The sequence below is a fragment of the Grammomys surdaster genome, unplaced genomic scaffold (assembly GCF_004785775.1).
Source record: "Grammomys surdaster isolate TR1022 unplaced genomic scaffold, NIH_TR_1.0 125789, whole genome shotgun sequence".
Taxonomy (NCBI): Eukaryota; Metazoa; Chordata; class Mammalia; order Rodentia; family Muridae; genus Grammomys; species Grammomys surdaster.
This window is the reverse complement of record NW_021620620.1, coordinates 3,153,389-3,170,398: the sequence shown is the minus strand read 5'-3', so window position 1 is coordinate 3,170,398 and position 17,010 is coordinate 3,153,389. Positions and strand designations below refer to the sequence as shown.

Sequence of the window (17,010 nt, the reverse complement as noted above, 5' to 3'; positions counted from 1 at the left end):
TTCTGTAAAGGATATGACATATAGCAATCATTTAATTTAAACACTTTAACAATCTTATCAATCCTACTCCACTGTCTCAGATAAGAAAATTAATATTACAGAGAAGCATAAACCTATCCAGAATCTCAGTGTAAATATCGGTCCTAGAACTGATCCCAGCTCATGGCTTTGCCTGCAGTCCTGTGCCCTCTAGCGGCTCCCCCATGGGCTAATGTGAATAATACACTGAGTTGCCTCTGCTTATTACCCACACTAATATTTCTGAGCTGTTCTTGTTTTCACTAGCTTGGGAATCTCACCAGTTCAGGGACCATATTATATTTCCTGTTTGCAACCTGGTACCAAGGGCATTCTTTGGCAGATGTTTGAACCTGGCTGGGTCTTAGGTGATGAACCATGATGGTGGTCCTGAGAGGCAAGGAGAGGATGGGTCAGGAATTTCTGATGAAGGCTGGAAGACACACGGGTTTCTGTTTTCCAGTCTTAAATTGGACAGGGATGCTGCTGATGGTGCCACATGCTTTCTACCTGAAAGCTCTCCTTTCACCTTGGACTATGAAGAATACCTGACCCTCAACTCCACATCCACAGGCCAGCTGCCCTGTGAAGAGTGTCTTGAGGCAGATTCAGAGACTATTCCTCTGCCTCAGTTCTGTTTGGGTGCTCTTCGAAAGTCTTCACTTCCAGAAGGATGCCAAGGGAACGAGAGTGACTGGGAGGACCTGGATGAGCCCGTGGATAGGGATAAGGTGCTCAGGTGGGTATCACACTCAGTGTAGGATACAGCTTCACAAGACTCACATGGCCTTGAGTATCATCTGGGAACCATTTCTTCTGAGTGCTTACTGTGTTTCCTTTTCCATAATGACTACCTTACCAATTGGGAGCTGTTTCATATGGTTCACATCCAAGGCCTCTCTAGGGCTCTACAGTGACTAAAGCACAGAGGTAGAATTCAAGCCTTTCTCTCCCTGCTCCTAGGCCCACATGTTAAATGTACCCTGTGCTGCCTCCAGCACACAGGCAGACACACCTTCTCTTTTAGCTCTTAGGGGATCAGCACATCAAGGGCTAATTTCAGTTTTGTCTGCACCTGCTTACCCTTGGGCTGCATGTGTTTCAGAGAATATGCCAGGCATCATGTTCCTGGATGTTGCTTGTAGAGCCATGGTGGTTGTGTACGCATCAGAACATCAGGCATGGTAGCACACATTTGTAATCCCAGTACAAAGACAGGAGAATCAGAAAAGCAAGGGCATCCTCAGCTACATAGACAGTCAGAGGCCATCCTGGGCTACATGAGACCCTATCTAAAAACATAAATAAAATAAAATAAAATAAAATAAAATAAAACAAGACAAAATAAAATAAAATAAAATAAAAAAACTACTAATGTACGGGCCCCTTCTGGAAGCAGGGAGTAGGGTTTAAGGCTGAGGGCAGATCTTGAACCAAAGTTGACAGAGAAGTAAGTACATCATAAACTGTCAGATTGGGAGTAAGGAGAGGATATGTTTCTACAGGCATGCAACCAATCAATACCCTTGTAAAGTCCTACCACGTGTACAGATCCAATGTACAGAAAAAAAGTGAAGAATATTTAAGAAACATTCCTTGATAGTTTCTTCCTATTTCCAAGATGCACTAAAAGCTACCATGCTTTCATTTTGGAAGATTTTGGCCTAGTTAAAAAGACACTATTCACTTTGGTCCCATTTTGCCCCAGCCTGGAATGCCTTTCCCTGGCTGTATAAAAGGATGTTTAGCCATCACAAATGCCTGAACTGGAGCCTCAAAGGACAATGGCAGGCAAGCAGAGAAGGAGATGGGCATTTAAAAATTGAATATGATGCTAAAAGTCCCATTCTTATCTGAAATAGACAGCCTATTACTAGGAGGATTCTGAGGCTTTGAAGTCAGTTCACATACATTTCTAGGGAATCAGACAGCCTGACATGAATTGAAGACATAAAAGTTTGCAGAACTGTGAAACACCGGGGAGAATGTTATATATGGAGAATGCTCATCTAATTGAGTTCGGTGAGGGAGCATTGAAAGAAGGCTGAACAATCTGTGGGCACCCACAGGGATCCAGGTAAGGACCCCAAGTTTCAGTGCATATGAAATGCTCTGAGATTCCCACTGGGATTCCCAGCACCAGCTCCCTCTAGAGAGAGGGACAAGAACAAAGCATTTCAGTGGGAGGTGTGGGGAAACCATGCTATTTAAGGTCCCAGTCTACTGTGTTGGAAAAGCTCCTCTGAGCTCGGTGCAAAATGTACTCCCTTTTCTGACATCTGAGGAGCTACACCACTACATCCTCTACCCGAGGAAGGTCACGTAGTCCTTGGCAAAACTACAGGTTCAACTTCTTTTCCAATAAGAACCTGTCCAGCAAGTACCTGAGATTCCTGGAATGCCTTTCCGTGCAAATGAAGCATTCTCAGTACTTATGCTTTAGCCAATGATGCACATTCACTCTGAAACCTCCTTCCCACTCTCCAAGGGGAAGAGTATAACTCTTCATATACAGCCCTTGTTCACCTCAAGTAAAGTAGATGCACACAAGCCTTTCCATTGAATATCACCTAAGAGAGCAGTAACACTAAAATCCTCTGAGAAGACAACTCCCCATCCCCTCACTCTCCTACTCTTTCACCTCCTCCCTCACATTTTTAGAAATGTGAAGCAAAAAATGAACAAAAACCAAACCAAACCAAACCAAACCAAACCAAACCAAACCAAACCAAAAACCAACCAACCAATCAACCAACCAACTAACCAAATAAACAAACAAAAAAACAAGACAAAAACAAATACCACCACCAACAGTAACAATAAAATCACCAACCCACAGTCCAGGGCGATTGTAAGAAAAAGATTGAACTATGTGATTTAGAGAGGTTTCTATCCAAACAATGAATGACCTACTAAAAGCTGCTTACTCTTTTAGGTGGACGCACTCAGCGAGACAGTCTCCTAAGACAGAACTCCAAGGGTTTCTGCAAGGGCATCCTTTTGGTGGAAGAGACTTCAGCTGATTTTCATCCAGAAAATGTATTTTGTTATCTTGAAAGAAACATCTTCAAGACAATTGGCTGGGATGGAGCTCCTCAGCTAGTTATTAAGTGCTAACTTCTTAGAGTTTGTGCCTGCTACAGCCACAACTTCCTCTTTGGTCCTGAAGTTTAAGTCAAGCAAATGTTTGTGTGTATGGGGTGGGATTCTCCTCATGAAAGGAATTGGGAACTAATTTTTCTAAGTAAGATAAGCTGGAGCAGAGAAAGTGTCTGGCTGCCACACTGATGCACCATTTTCCAAGATGGATGCCACATTCTTGTTTAACTGTTGAGTCCTCATTGGGCTCTGTGCTTATCTAAGTGTCTGAGTGGCCTAGAAAACATCTGTCAAGGGCTTGACTCCAAAGCCACAGGGAATATATCTTTCTGCATTGATTTTTTTAGGTCCTTCCTTTAGCTCTAAATAGTCATGTTTTCTTTTTAAATGATTTTCCCTCTTTTGATCCTAATGCCTGATTCTCATCATAAAGAAAGTGAAGTGCAATAGAGCTAACATTACTTGATGTTGATATGTAGCTGCCATCATTAAAAAATGGAAACTAGTGGAACACATAGAAGAAATAGACCTGTTGGGCCACAGTGTAAGTCATTAGCAAGACACTGTATAATGGAGACCACATAGCAGAGACAAGGTCTCATATCAGGAAAATGGGAACAAGCTAATAATGAAATGAACACTCACTTATTATAGGTCATGTTCTACTATATAGGCTTGTTCTGCTGCTTATTGAAAAGAAATTTCAAACAATCTGATTAGCCCTTGTTTCAGACTGTTACAGCTCCTCATGTTGCTGCATAGTTTTATAGGTCTCAGCTTTAGAGAATTAATTAACTATGCAATAAAATGACTAAATAATAACATTTACCAATCTGCTGAACTCTGGTTGGTTCTTCTATATTCAGACAAAAAATGAGTGGATACACAACCAAATAAACAGAGTCTTCTTCCCTGTAGGACAAGGCCCTTGTTGTTCCCGTACATACATCTGTGCTGAGCCATTTTTTCATTAGAACCTGTTAACTCACCTTTAAGGTTTGGTTGGAGCTTTATCTTGCTTTATATCAGGGGCAGTATGAGAACGGTGAGCCCTGGTACTTTTCACCTGTCTGCATACTTCTCTACATGGAACACTTACAGACTTGACTATGCTTGCAGTACAAAGACCCACTCACTGGCCTTATCCTTAGAGGTCCTGAGTCACTAGAGCTGGATGATGCCCAGAGGGACCTACTTTTACCAAGCAGATGATTGTCTATGTGTCCAGACATGGGGACAACTGACCCAGATTTGTCTTGCCCCCTCATCCTCGGTCCTTGCCAAAATTAATTTTAAGGCTCTCATACGTGCCAGGAGTTTCTGAAATACATGTATATTCAGCATTCAATAGAATGTAAAGTGGGCTAACTCATTCAACATAGTAAAGATAACAAAGTCTCCCCAAATTATTTTGTATGTCTCAGCAATTCCTATTATAATTCTGGCACAATAATTTTATTCTTCAATCAACTTTGTTATATGTCCACAATACAATTCTATGAAGAAACTTTGTTCTGATATTTATATTAAAGTACAGGCTCTACAATAGATAAAGTCTCTTTCAAAAGGAGAACAAAGTGGGAGAAACCACTGTACCCGAATTTAAAGGTTGCTATATAGCTATGTAGATATACACAGATCCATGGGACAGAATGCAGAACTCAGAAATAGATATTCTCTGATGATTTTTTATCAGAAGAAGAAATTCAATATAGAAAGAATAATTTTTAATACAAGTATGGGGATAGCAATGAACATTACTCAAAACTTCACATTTTATATAAAACAAGTCATGGACTTAAATGTAACTCCAAAATGGTAAAAGTTTTAGACAAGAAGAAAACTCCTTGAGACATGAGACTTAACAGAGACATCTTGTATTTGACAATCTATAAAAGAAAAAGTTGAAACATTTCCCCTGTAAGGACTGTGGTGAAAGGTTTGAAGATAGGCCCCAACACAAAAGAAGGAAGCTATAAACCCAAAAAGGAGTTAGTACCTAGGATACAAAAAGAACTCTCAAAGCTCAACAGTAAAAAAGAAATCCAAATAGAAAATTGTTATGTTATTAGTAGACATTTCTCTGTAGATGCTAGACAGATTCATATAAACAACGACAATATGCTGAATTCCATGAGCCACCAGGGCATCTTAAACTAAAGTTATAATATATTTACACATGTATGTGCATGGTAAAATAAAGTCATACACACAATACCCCAAGCTAGTGAGGATAGGGAAACACTGAACTGCCTCTACATTGCTAAGGCTGTAAGTTAGTGCATCTAATCCAGGAACACCTTGAAGACATCCTATAAAATTAAACATGTAATAACCACAAGACTCAGAAATTGCACACTAGAGTTTAACCCAGAAAAAATTGTTTATGTTTATATAAATATTTGTTGGGAGCCAACTCCTAGCTGAAAGCGGCTATCATCTTTGCAGCCATCTCAGGCCATATACCCTGACAAGAGACTTGTTTTCAACAGCCCGCAACAACTGAGCACACTCTGATAAACATCTTGTTTTTCTCACATATCTTGTCTTGCTGTTTAGTGCCACCAGCTGCAAGGCGCACGTTATATCCACACCACTAGCTAGGCGCACGTGGTCTCCACGCTGCTGGGTGCATGTGGTCTCCTCACTGCTAGCTAGGTGCACGTGATATCCATGCTGCAAGGCACATGACGTAGTGCCTTCAGCTGTGCTTGTCCACGAGGGCAAGGCACGTGGTAAAGGGTATAAATACCCAGGATTTCCTTCCAATAAAGAGACTTGAAGAGACTTGATCAGACTCCTTGTCTTGTCTCCATTCTTCGCGTCTCCGTAGGCCCTGACCCGCAGACCGGAGCAGCAGAACAGGCCGTTACAAGGTGGCCCCCAGAACGTGAGGCAGCTCAGGTGGCTACAAATATTTATTGAAACTTTATTTGTAATAGCACCAAACCAGAAAAAACTGTGTCTTTCAACAAATAAATGACTAAACAAATAGTGATAACCCATATAAAATTGAATGGACCATTAACACACACAACCAGGTGGATAGAACTCTAAAGACTTAATGCTAAGTAAGACAAAAGGCAGTCCAAAGACAGAACAAGTCTGATACCATTTGGATAAGATTCTTAAAATGACAACATTCTAGAAAAGGGGACAGAAGTTAAGGAGGATAGAGAGGAGAGTGCAAGGGGATGTGTTAAGAGATGGCTACAGGGGATCATCCCCATGAGGATGGAACTACCTTGTAACATTGACTGTGGTAATAGAGGGAATGTGCACATCTGTGTGATGAGGAAATTATATGTCATTTAGCACACATGAATAAAAAACATCAGAGATGATCTGATCAAGATGGATGGATTACAACTCATCCATCATTGTGGTATTGTAACACAGGTTTGTAAGATGCTACCATTTGGGCAAATTGAATGGAGGAATCCTCCGTGTTGTTTCTTTTAATAGCTTGTGAAGATACAATCATTTCAAAACAAAAAAAGTTTAATTAAAAGAAATGGGGAGATTCCAAACTCTGCTTGAACTACTCCATGGTTGCCCTCAAATACTGTCCGAATGGGCCCTGCAAAAAGCTACAGATATATAGACCAAGGGCAAAGCTGGTCAGCTGTAGTGACTGACTACATCTGAGCTGTCTACAACTGCTCACCAGCCTGTCTACATAGAGACATCACTGTGGTACTTGTAGTAGTTTTTCACAAATTAAAACATCTAAAGCAATTTTCTCTCCCCGTTACATGAGCTCTGTTGCAGAATGCAATCATGGAGATAAAAGGAACCAAAAGAATATTGGAAAACCAGTATCTGTTTGTTCCATTTCATCTTGACATATGTTTATTGAGCGCTCACTACATAGCCAGGCTAAGGAGTTGGTGATGAAAGTGGATATGGATTGCCTATGGGGGTCCTGCTTCCTATGGAGGAGACCAAATGCAAACACATGACACAGAATTATCACCACAGCTTTGGTGCCAGAATGATGGTACAGAAGTCAACATATAAACAACAGGTACATTTAAATTTAAAAGAAGTGTCTACCCCCATCAGAGGGGTTGAATGAAGGGGAATCATGTGTTTTAGGGCCCTGGGGCAGTGGCAAGCTAAAGTAGAGGAGGAGCCAATGAGTGGTGTGGATTGTGAGTAAAGAAGTTTGAACTCTCAGTTGCTGTTTGTTAGAGAATTCACATTGGAGAAAGTAATTTGATTTGTGGAGTTGAGAAACAACTGGGTCAAGGAAGACAGACCCAAATACACTCAGACCAAATGATGATGGACTACCTCTCAAAGTGAGAGTCTAAGTAAACCTTTCCTCTTCTAAAAGAAGATAATATCAGATATTTTGTTACAGTAACAGAAGGCTGACTAATGCAGGGACTATTGAAGAATAATCTACTTGGTGATAAATTTGGTTCTGCACACCTAGAATCTGAGATTTCCCAAGATGCAGAGTATCATAGAGGAACATTATTGAGGTGAGGTTGTGTTGGACTCTTTTGCAGAGAACACGATGACTAAGGCCTCAGAGCAACATGAACCGTTGTTTTATCTATCAGAGACGGTGTAGAAAGGACTCTAAAGATAGATGTGCTACACACACTGATAAACAGGAGAGCAACAGCAGGAGACTGTGGGTCTGAGGATAAGTAGGCACAACTGAGGGCCATTGGAGGAGCAGGAGTGATGGATGCTTTGAGTCCTCTGCTTTTTTTTTTTTAAAGACACTTCTGTGGCTGACTGACCCATGACCCCCCCTTTTGATAAGAAGTTGTTCAAGATCAGCAGGATCAAAATTCTCTCTGCATCTACTCTCAATGCCAGTGTGCACTGACTGGGGATAGAATAGACTGTGAATGGCCTTTTTAGCATCTCAACATCCTTCTTCCTGTTGGATATGTCTTGCTGGCTGGCTTTGGAGAAATGCTTCTTGGTGGTGATAGAATGAACCAATGCATTTAATTGAGGGGACAGATAGGTATTTGGGGGGTTGGGTGTTTTAGAAATGTTCCTCTATGAATCTATAGAGGAAATTACAAGAGGTTATTTATGCACCCCACTGGGTAGATTCTGATGGCCTTCCCAGGACCCAAAGAGTGGAACTAATCTTAAGAGTCAGCCAAATGAAGTCAGTGTTATGGAGGCCAGAGCAGGAAGATGGAGAGAATCCGAGTCTTTGGAACTATATAACTGAACTTCTGAGCCAACTATCTAGGAGTCCTGCCCTGCAGTGGCTTCTGGAGACTTCATGGTGAGTAATTACTACAGTGGGTGGAGGTCATGTGCCTTCACATTGGCAATGAACTGGATGTGGTCATTTCCTGCAGGAGGATCCCTGAGAAACCAGTGAGTATCTTTTACTCAGCTTAAATACCTGCTGGACAGCTCTTTACTGAGAATGCCAACTGCAGAGGGGCCAGAACCTGTGTCTGGTGGGAGAAAGGAGGCAACTACAGAGCTCCCTTTCACCCAGGCAGGGATACAGAATGGGGCCTAGCAATTTGTAAGGCTCACTCTGTCTGTTCTGTTCTGGATGCTCTACATTGTGGACCAGCCCAAGATTTTACAGGCAAGAGCTCAGTGAAAAAAGACACTGGGACAAGTTTGAATGATACTGGAAAAACACCAAGAAGTTGTATTCTATTAAGTTCAAGTAATAAGAGACAATAAATTGGCAACATCGGTATCCCTCTATAAAGCACAAGACTTGGCTCTGACCGAGTGGTAACTCATAGGGCTGAAAGCCCAGAGTCCAGCTTGTCTGTAAAGACCTGGCCGTGTGCGTTTAGCTTTCTGCCACACTATTATTTTATAGTTAATATGTAGAACTGAGTGTGTATATGCAAGAGTTTGTGGTAAGTCCTCATGTGACTCTCCAAGCAAAGCCTATGGTTGGGTACATTGAAGCTGTAGATGGGTTAGTCACCACCTAATGGAACAGTCATTTTATATTCATGGGGTAACTGCCATCTGCCAGGCTCAGGGACTAGGCATCCAGAAATCCATGGCGAGGTAAGTGTATGTCCTTCTGTTCTTTAAATAAAATAGTTTTCAGTCTCCGCTGGGACTTTTATTGGGATTAGACTTCGCTCAATTTATTTTTATAGAGTCTTTTATGGCAAGTGTCTCAAAGCCGGGTCAGGAAGAAAGCAGCACGCAGAGAGGCCACACAGCTTCTTTAAAGCTCATGGTTCTCATCAACTCGTATTTAGTGCTGGCTGTGAAGAATTCCATCCCAAAATAAACTGAGCAGACAAGCAGAGGCCTGCACCAGGGGTGCTGTAGAGGGTAAATGTTACTCAAGGGATTTATTCTGTTTCTGTCACTGTTTCTCTTTTCCCATTTCTTCTCCTTTGACAGGCTCCCACACTGGTCTGGGATTCAGTATGTAGCCTAGCCTGCCTTGATTCTCATCCCCCCCTTACATACACACACACACACACACACACACACACACACACACACACACACACACTGGTAGTTTGAGTATGTTGGCCTAGGGAGTGACACTTTTAGGAAGTACTGCTTTGTTGGGAGGAGTGTGTCATGGTGGACATGTGCTTTAAGACTCTCATCCTATATGTCTAGAAGCCAGTCTTCTACTAGTGGCCTTGAGATGAAGATGTAGAACTGTCAGCTCCTCCTGCACCCAGTCTGCCTGGACACTGTCATGTTCCCATCTTGATGATAATGGACTGAATCTGTAAGTCAGTTCGTTCGTGAGTGTGTGGCACTATTTGGAGGTGTGGCCTTGTTGGAATAAGTGTATCAACGTGGGTGTGGGCTTTAAGACTCTACTTCTAGCTGCCTGCCAGTCAGTATTCTGCTAGCAGCCTATAGACAAAGATGTAGAACTCTCAGCTCCTCCTGTATCATGCCTACCTGGATGCTGCCATGTTCCTGCCTTGATGATAATGGACTGAACCTCTGAACCTGTAAGCCAGCCCCAATTAAATGTTGTCCTTATAAGAGTTGCTGTGGTCATGTTGTCTGTTCACGGTGGTAATACCCTAGTACCAGGGACTAGGGTATTGCTGTGATAGCAATACTATTGCCTGACCATGCTTTTGTTTGGAAGACTGTGGATTTGGGGACTTTGGATTTGGAAAGCCATAGAATGCTTTAAGTGGGGCTTAATGGGCCAACCTATTAGGAATCTGGAAGACAGTGGTGTTGAGGGTGATTTGAACTGTGTAGGCCTGCTGGCCCAAGAGGTTTCAGTAGAGAAGAACTTTAATATGTGGCTAAGAGACTGTTTTTGTGATATTTTGGTGAAGAACATGGCTGCTTTTTTGCCATTGTCTGAAGAGACTGGCTAAAGCTAAGGTAAAAAGATTTATATTAATTGCATCAACAAAGGAAGTCTCAAAAAAAAATCCCAACAGAGACTTTGTTCTCTGGTTAAGTCTGATGAAGAACATTTTGAACAAATGTAGTAAGCTGAGAAAGGAAAAATACAATATATATAGTTTGAGTAGTAGGGATACCAGGAAGTGAAATGGAGCTGAATCCTGTGTTCAAGGACATTAAATAGAATTAAGGGAGAAGTGACCTTGGGGTAAGATTCCACTCAGCTAAATTTAGTTCCAGCCATGTTAGTACAAGTCTTTAATCCCACAAGGCAAAGACAAGCATATCTCTGAGTTCAAGGCCAGCCTAGAACAGAACAAGTTTTAGGTGAAGAAAAACTTAAATCCAGGCTTGGTGGACCACATCTTTAATTCTAGTGCTTAGGAGACAAGCATATAGATCTCTGAGTTCAAAGTCAGTCTATGGAGCAAGATCCAGGACAGCCAAGCTTAGGCAGTGAGGGAGTTGGAAAAGAGAAAGCTAATGATAATGCAATAGAACAAGTGGGTCACGTTCCAGTTCCTGCAAGCAGCAGAACTGGGCAGCTTTGGCGTTTGTCTCTGGTTTTATAATCAAGAAGAGAACAAGACTACTGGGACAGCTGATGCTGGTTAGCTGGAGCTAAGAAATTAGTGGTGATTAAGAAGAGACTAGCATCGTTTTTTTTTTTTTTTCTGCCAAGATTGCACCGAAAGCGAAGAAGGAAGCTCCTGCCCCTCCCAAAGCCGAAGCCAAAGCAAAGGCCTTGAAAGCTAAGAAGGCAGTGCTGAAAGGTGTCCACAGCCACAAAAAGAAGAAGATCCGAACGTCACCCACCTTCTGGCGGCCCAAGACACTGCGGCTCCGGAGGCAGCCAAAATATCCTCGGAAAAGTGCACCAAGGAGAAACAAGCTTGACCACTATGCTATCATCAAATTCCCACTGACCACTGAGTCAGCCATGAAGAAAATAGAGGACAACAACACACTTGTGTTCATTGTGGATGTCAAGGCCAACAAGCACCAGATCAAACAGGCCATGAAGTAACTCTATGACATTGATGTGGCCAAAATCAATACCTTGATAAGGCCTGATGGAGAGAAGAAGGCATATGTCCTATGTCCGCTTGGCTCCTGATTATGATGCTCTGGATGTTGCCAACAAGACTGGGATCATCTAAACTGAGTCCAGATAATTAGTTCTAAATAGACACTTTTTTTTCACCATAAGAAAAAAAAGAAGAGACCAGCATCACTGAGGTGAGACCTGGAAAGTGTTTCCTGAAAGCACAATGAAGCTGTGTTCCATAGATAGTCAAGGCTGTACCTTATGATGCAGCTGGACTTGGTAATGTGTAAGAATCATCAAGGTGGTACTGGTTTTGAAAGCATGAAGGGGTCATAGAGAGAAGCTGAGGCTTGGCACTGTGAGAAGCCAGGGAGGGCCATTAGTGAAGGTGCAGCCTCAGTTACCGTTGACAGCCCAGGACTCAAGGGGTCATGTAAAGAAGTTGAGGCTTGGCATCATGAACAATGCCTATGAAAGGTGAAACCTGGTTGCAGTGGATCTCAGTGTATTGGAGATGGCAGTACCATAGGATGATCACTAAGAACATCAGTGGCAGTGGAGTGGAGTCAACCAGAGCCTAGAGTTCTACAGAGAGCAGAGCTGAAGATGTGATCTATGCCCTTTGAAGGAGCCCAGAAGATCATGTATGGATCCCAGACATTGGAACAAGAAGCTGTAAATTGAAGATGACTTAGAGACCCCAAGACACTAAAAATGTCAGAGCTGTGGGATACCTGCTGAGGAAAGCTGCCAATAGGGAGTGGAACCAGTCCAGGAGAAAGACGTTTGAGGCAGTCAACAAAGATGCAAAAGGAGTTTGAGATTTGAAGACTGCTTTGACTTGGATATGCAGAGTTTGGAGTTTGTCAAGCTGGTTTTCTGTCTTGCTTTGGGGATTACAGTTAAGTGAATGGATGAATCTCAGAAGAGATTTTGAACTTTGGACTTTTAACATTGTTGAGACTGCTATAGACTATGGGAACTTCGAAAGTTAATCTAAATGTATCTTGCATTATGTTATGTTTAGGTATGGCCCCCATAGACCATTATGTTTAAACAAGCCTATTGGGGCCAGAGAGTAGAATGTGGTGGTTTGAATATGCTTGGCCCAGGGAGTGGCAATCTTTGGCAGTGTGGCCTTGTTGGAGTAGGTGTGGCCTTGTTGAAGGAAGTGTGTCACTGTGGGAGTGGGCTTTAAGACCCTCGTCCTAGCTGTCTGGAAGCTAGTCTTCTGTTTGCTTTCTGAATAAGTTGTTGAACTCTGAGCTCTTCCTGTGCTATGCTTGCCTGGGTGATTCACGCTCCCACTTTGATGATAATGGACTGAGCCTATGGACCTGTAGCCAGCCCCAATCACATACTGTCCTTATAAGAGTTGCCTTGGCTACAGTGTCTGTTCACAATAGTAAAACCCTAGCTAAGACACTTTTTAATTTACAGAGACCCCCTCGCTATTCAGTTTCGATTTTTTTTTAAATTTAGTTACCTGTGATCAACTGTGGTCCAAAAATGTTTAACAGAAAATCTTCTCAAATAATTTATAGGTTTAGTATTATAATTCTATCAACTGTATCCATGTAGCATATGCTACCTACCCATTGGTCAGTTAGTGGCCTTCTTGGTTTTTAGAGAGACTTTCATGATATTTCAGTACTTTGTTCTAATAACATATTTAATCATGTAACAGTAGAATAATGGTAGTTTTATTACAATAAATTATTTTAAAATTTCGACTTTATTATGAATATTGTCAAGTATATTTTACTATGTTTTATTTATAAACTAAGCTTCTTAATGTTTATGTATATGTAGAAAGAAGAGTATATACAGGGCCTGGTACCATTTGTGATTTTAGGCATCTACAGGGGCTCTTGAAAAGTATTCCTGTGGGTGGAGTCTACTGTACTCAGCCTCAGGTATTTTCTTATAGTATCAAAAGTAATAGGCTGTTGGGATCTGAGGAACAGCAGGCCCAGGACCACTAGATATATTTGTCTGCCAAGTTGAACAGGGATGTGGAAGAATGAAACCAGACAGGCAAAGCTGAGACCCAGGCTGGTTGACTGTAGCGTAGGACCAGATCTGCGTTATGGAGCAAGGGGCTGGGGATGTAGTAGGAAGCCTGTGAGGTTAAGTTCTGGGTCAATGAGAAGAGGAACCTTGGTAACCAGGTTTCCAGCCTCTGTTTTGGGATCACTGTCTGGCCCATGAAAGCATCTAGCCCTACTTTCAGCAGGATCAAGGGGAGATAGGGATGGGCCCATTGTTTAGAGAGAAGCAGAAAGGGAAGATGGGAGTGTAAGCACAGAGGAACTGTGGCTTAATGCTTCTGTCCCTTGTCTTAACCAACATCCATCATGCGTCTCCTTTGAAACACTGAGACAAAAATGGGAATGTTTGTTGATGTGATCTGTTCTCTGGAAGCAAAGTGATGACTTTGCTTATGGCCAAATCGGTAAGATGCTTCACGCTACTGACGGTGAAACACAAAGTTTAGAAAGGTTTCCAAAGAAGAGAGGGTATCTCCCATCCCTGAAGCCCGGATCTAGAAACTCACTGCTCCGTATCTGGACAAAGGGTGGTTCTTGCTGTTAAGCTACATGGCAGCTCAAACGTGTGACCTTCTTCTTGGACAAGCATGAAGAGTCGTGGTTCAGTGCAGCATACACATCTTGTCATAATTTCAAGGGAATTGGACTAAATGGACAGAGTTATTCTTGTCAAGACGAGTTATTCTAGCTTCACACTTTCAGGCAATGTCTACATCTTGAGTTCTTGTACTTTGATCACTCTAGCTGAAACTGTCTCAACTGATGCGATCAATTGAGTTCCTGTTGTACTAACCTATCTGCGTTGCTCTGATCTTAAACTATAGAAGGAGGGGGTCCCCATCTCACCTCCTTGGGATTCAGTGGGAGGTTTAGAGACTGCTCTCACTAACAATTGGTTTTATAAGTCTGGCCCGAGAGGGAAAAGGATAGGTTGCAGGGAACTTAACAACTGGACCCACAGTGGGCGCTGAAGTTCCGCGGAAGACCAGCAGGGGGAAGCACTGTCAGCTCTGGTAAGGTTTATGCAAGCTCCGTATAGGACAGCAGTGCGCAGGCTCGCGGCAGACTCCGGGATTGGACACATCGAGGCTCTGGCGCGGACCTCCTGGTGAGGCGGTTGGGGGCCCGAGGCCTACAGGCCCAGGTGAGGAAAGGTGGGCCGGGTCAGGGGTGCTGAGACGTGAGGGGGAGCCCTTCCCCTGTGTCTCAGGGCTATTGGTGCGTGGAGGCCTCGAGCACCGGCTGGACTCCGAGGCTCTCTGTGGCCTGTGGAATGAGCCCGACCATGGGGGCGGGAGGGCTGGACTTGGCCTAGCCTCAGGGTGACTGGTGCTGGGGTGACAAGTGTGGGACCGCCAACCCTGGTGTGTGGTAGCGGAAGGTTTGGGAATCCTGCTGTGATGCGTGCTTCAGATAGGATTGGTGGTAAGCTGCTCTGGACCAGACTTTGATGACCCAGAAGTTTGGAGGCCAAGGGCGCCATGGACACTCGAGCCAGTGAGGCCTGTGGTGTCTAGAAAGAAGATTAATTAACCGGTAACTGTTGGGGAAAGTGTACCCATCAAATGTTCTAGAAGCTAGACGTAGAGAAAAGAAATAAGCAAACTCCCTGACCTTCATATCCAAGAGGGCGGTAACAAGTCAAGGTTGAATCAAAATCAAGGAAAGCTGGGTGAGAGGAGTAGCATTTTCCGGTTAGAAGTGGCTTTTGATGTTGAGTTTGAGATAACCTGTTTATATAGCACACAAAGAACGTACTTGGGAAGAACTTGACAGTGAACCTCGCACGTACCATGTTTCTTTGTTTTTTATTCATCTGTCTCAATCCCCTAGTGGGTTTTAAGACTGAGATCTAATTTAACTTGAAGTCATACAGACTAGTGTGTATTTGGTTCTAAAGCCGGGGAGGACGTTAGGGCTAGGGTTAACAGTTTTAGTTATTACCATATGTATGGCATGTAAGGAACTGGATGGAATTGAGAGCTCCATACAGAGGGGAGCATCAAATAAGTAAGAGGGGAAGCTCGTGGTGAATGCTATCATGTGAGGTATTTGTGAAGCAGGCTGAGACAAGATAGTTTCAGGCTTGTCTAGCCTGCCTCAAAACAACCTCAAACTAAACACCAAGGCCAAATGGGAACAAAATTCACCCCCAAATGTTTTTTGACAACTTGGAATATTGTAATCATTTTAATTAAACACAGCTTTAGTGTATAAGAAAGAGAGGTCTTTTGGTCAAATTGAATTTTTTTTTGTAGGAGAAACTAGAATTTGTCCATATGCTAATGTAATTGAGATCATAGGAAAGATACAGATAAAATTTTGCCCGAGGAAGTCCTTGAAAATCTGACAGGAGCTTCATGGCAGACTAAGTTCTACACAACTGCCAGGTAGAAGGGAAACAGACCGAAAGTACAGATCAGGTTGGTAATAGTGTGTCAGGGGTGAAGGCTGGTGTGGGATAGGAAAAAACATTGCTGGGGGAGAACTCAGTAACAGTCCTTCTGTGGAATGGGAAAGAAAACAGGAAACAGAATTGAGTTGCTGCAGTGTTAATCGCTTGTCTGTAATCAAGGGTTTGTGAGGCCAGCCAGTGTTGTTTTATGATTTTTTTTTCTGCATGTATTCAATCTTGGGAAGGTTACACAGAGATTAAATGAATTAGATTCATGAAAAGCATCAGTCATTGCCACCAGTCATATGATATCAGGCATATTATAATAGAACCTCTCTTTGAGTTCTCAGTTTGCTTGCTTTTTCTGTTTTTGCAAATGTGTCTAAGAGAGGGGACATTTACCAATGGAGAGGATCTTCTCCTTTGGCACATTCTTCAGTTAAACCGGATCTCACTGACGCTTACAGCTGTCTTTAGGCATCTGCTCCTAGTTCAGTTGTATTTATGAAGCTTTGACATTCCGGCTGCTTGTGTTGGGAGCTATCACCCTGGGCGGGTTGGGAGTTCATTACAGTGACAATTACTAAGACTTTTTGAAAAATATTTTAATTGCTATATTTCATATTGGATCTAATTTACCCACAGTTACAAAATCTACAGCTCCAGTATCACCAGGTGAAAAACATCCCTCCCTGACCACTTGGGCAGTATTAAGATACAGTCATGGCTGATACTGCCTGAGCTCCAGTTTCTAGTTTTTGTGGTAAACTTTATCTGTATTTTTTCCAACTGCTCAGCCATAACTCTTCCATAACTTCAGTGGAATACTTAAAATATTTGACTCCAAAGCCAGATTAGCTGCGCCCTGTGCTGCCTTATTATGTAACTGTGAACAGATCATTCAACTACTGTTTCTTTTAGTAGTTGCCTGATAAGGTTATTGTAAGGATCAAAGGACTTAATGTGATGACTTCATAGAAGTATTTTTACTTGTTGATTATTTCCATTAAAATCATCTAACCATTGTGTTTTCTTAG

The 17,010-nt window shown here is 42.5% G+C and overlaps 1 pseudogene; it reads left to right on the top strand.

Annotated features, from left to right (window-relative positions):
* The first annotated feature begins 389 nt into the window (after positions 1 to 389).
* LOC114640206 lies at positions 390 to 11,639 on the top strand (annotated as a pseudogene).
* The last annotated feature ends 5,371 nt before the right edge of the window (positions 11,640 to 17,010 follow it).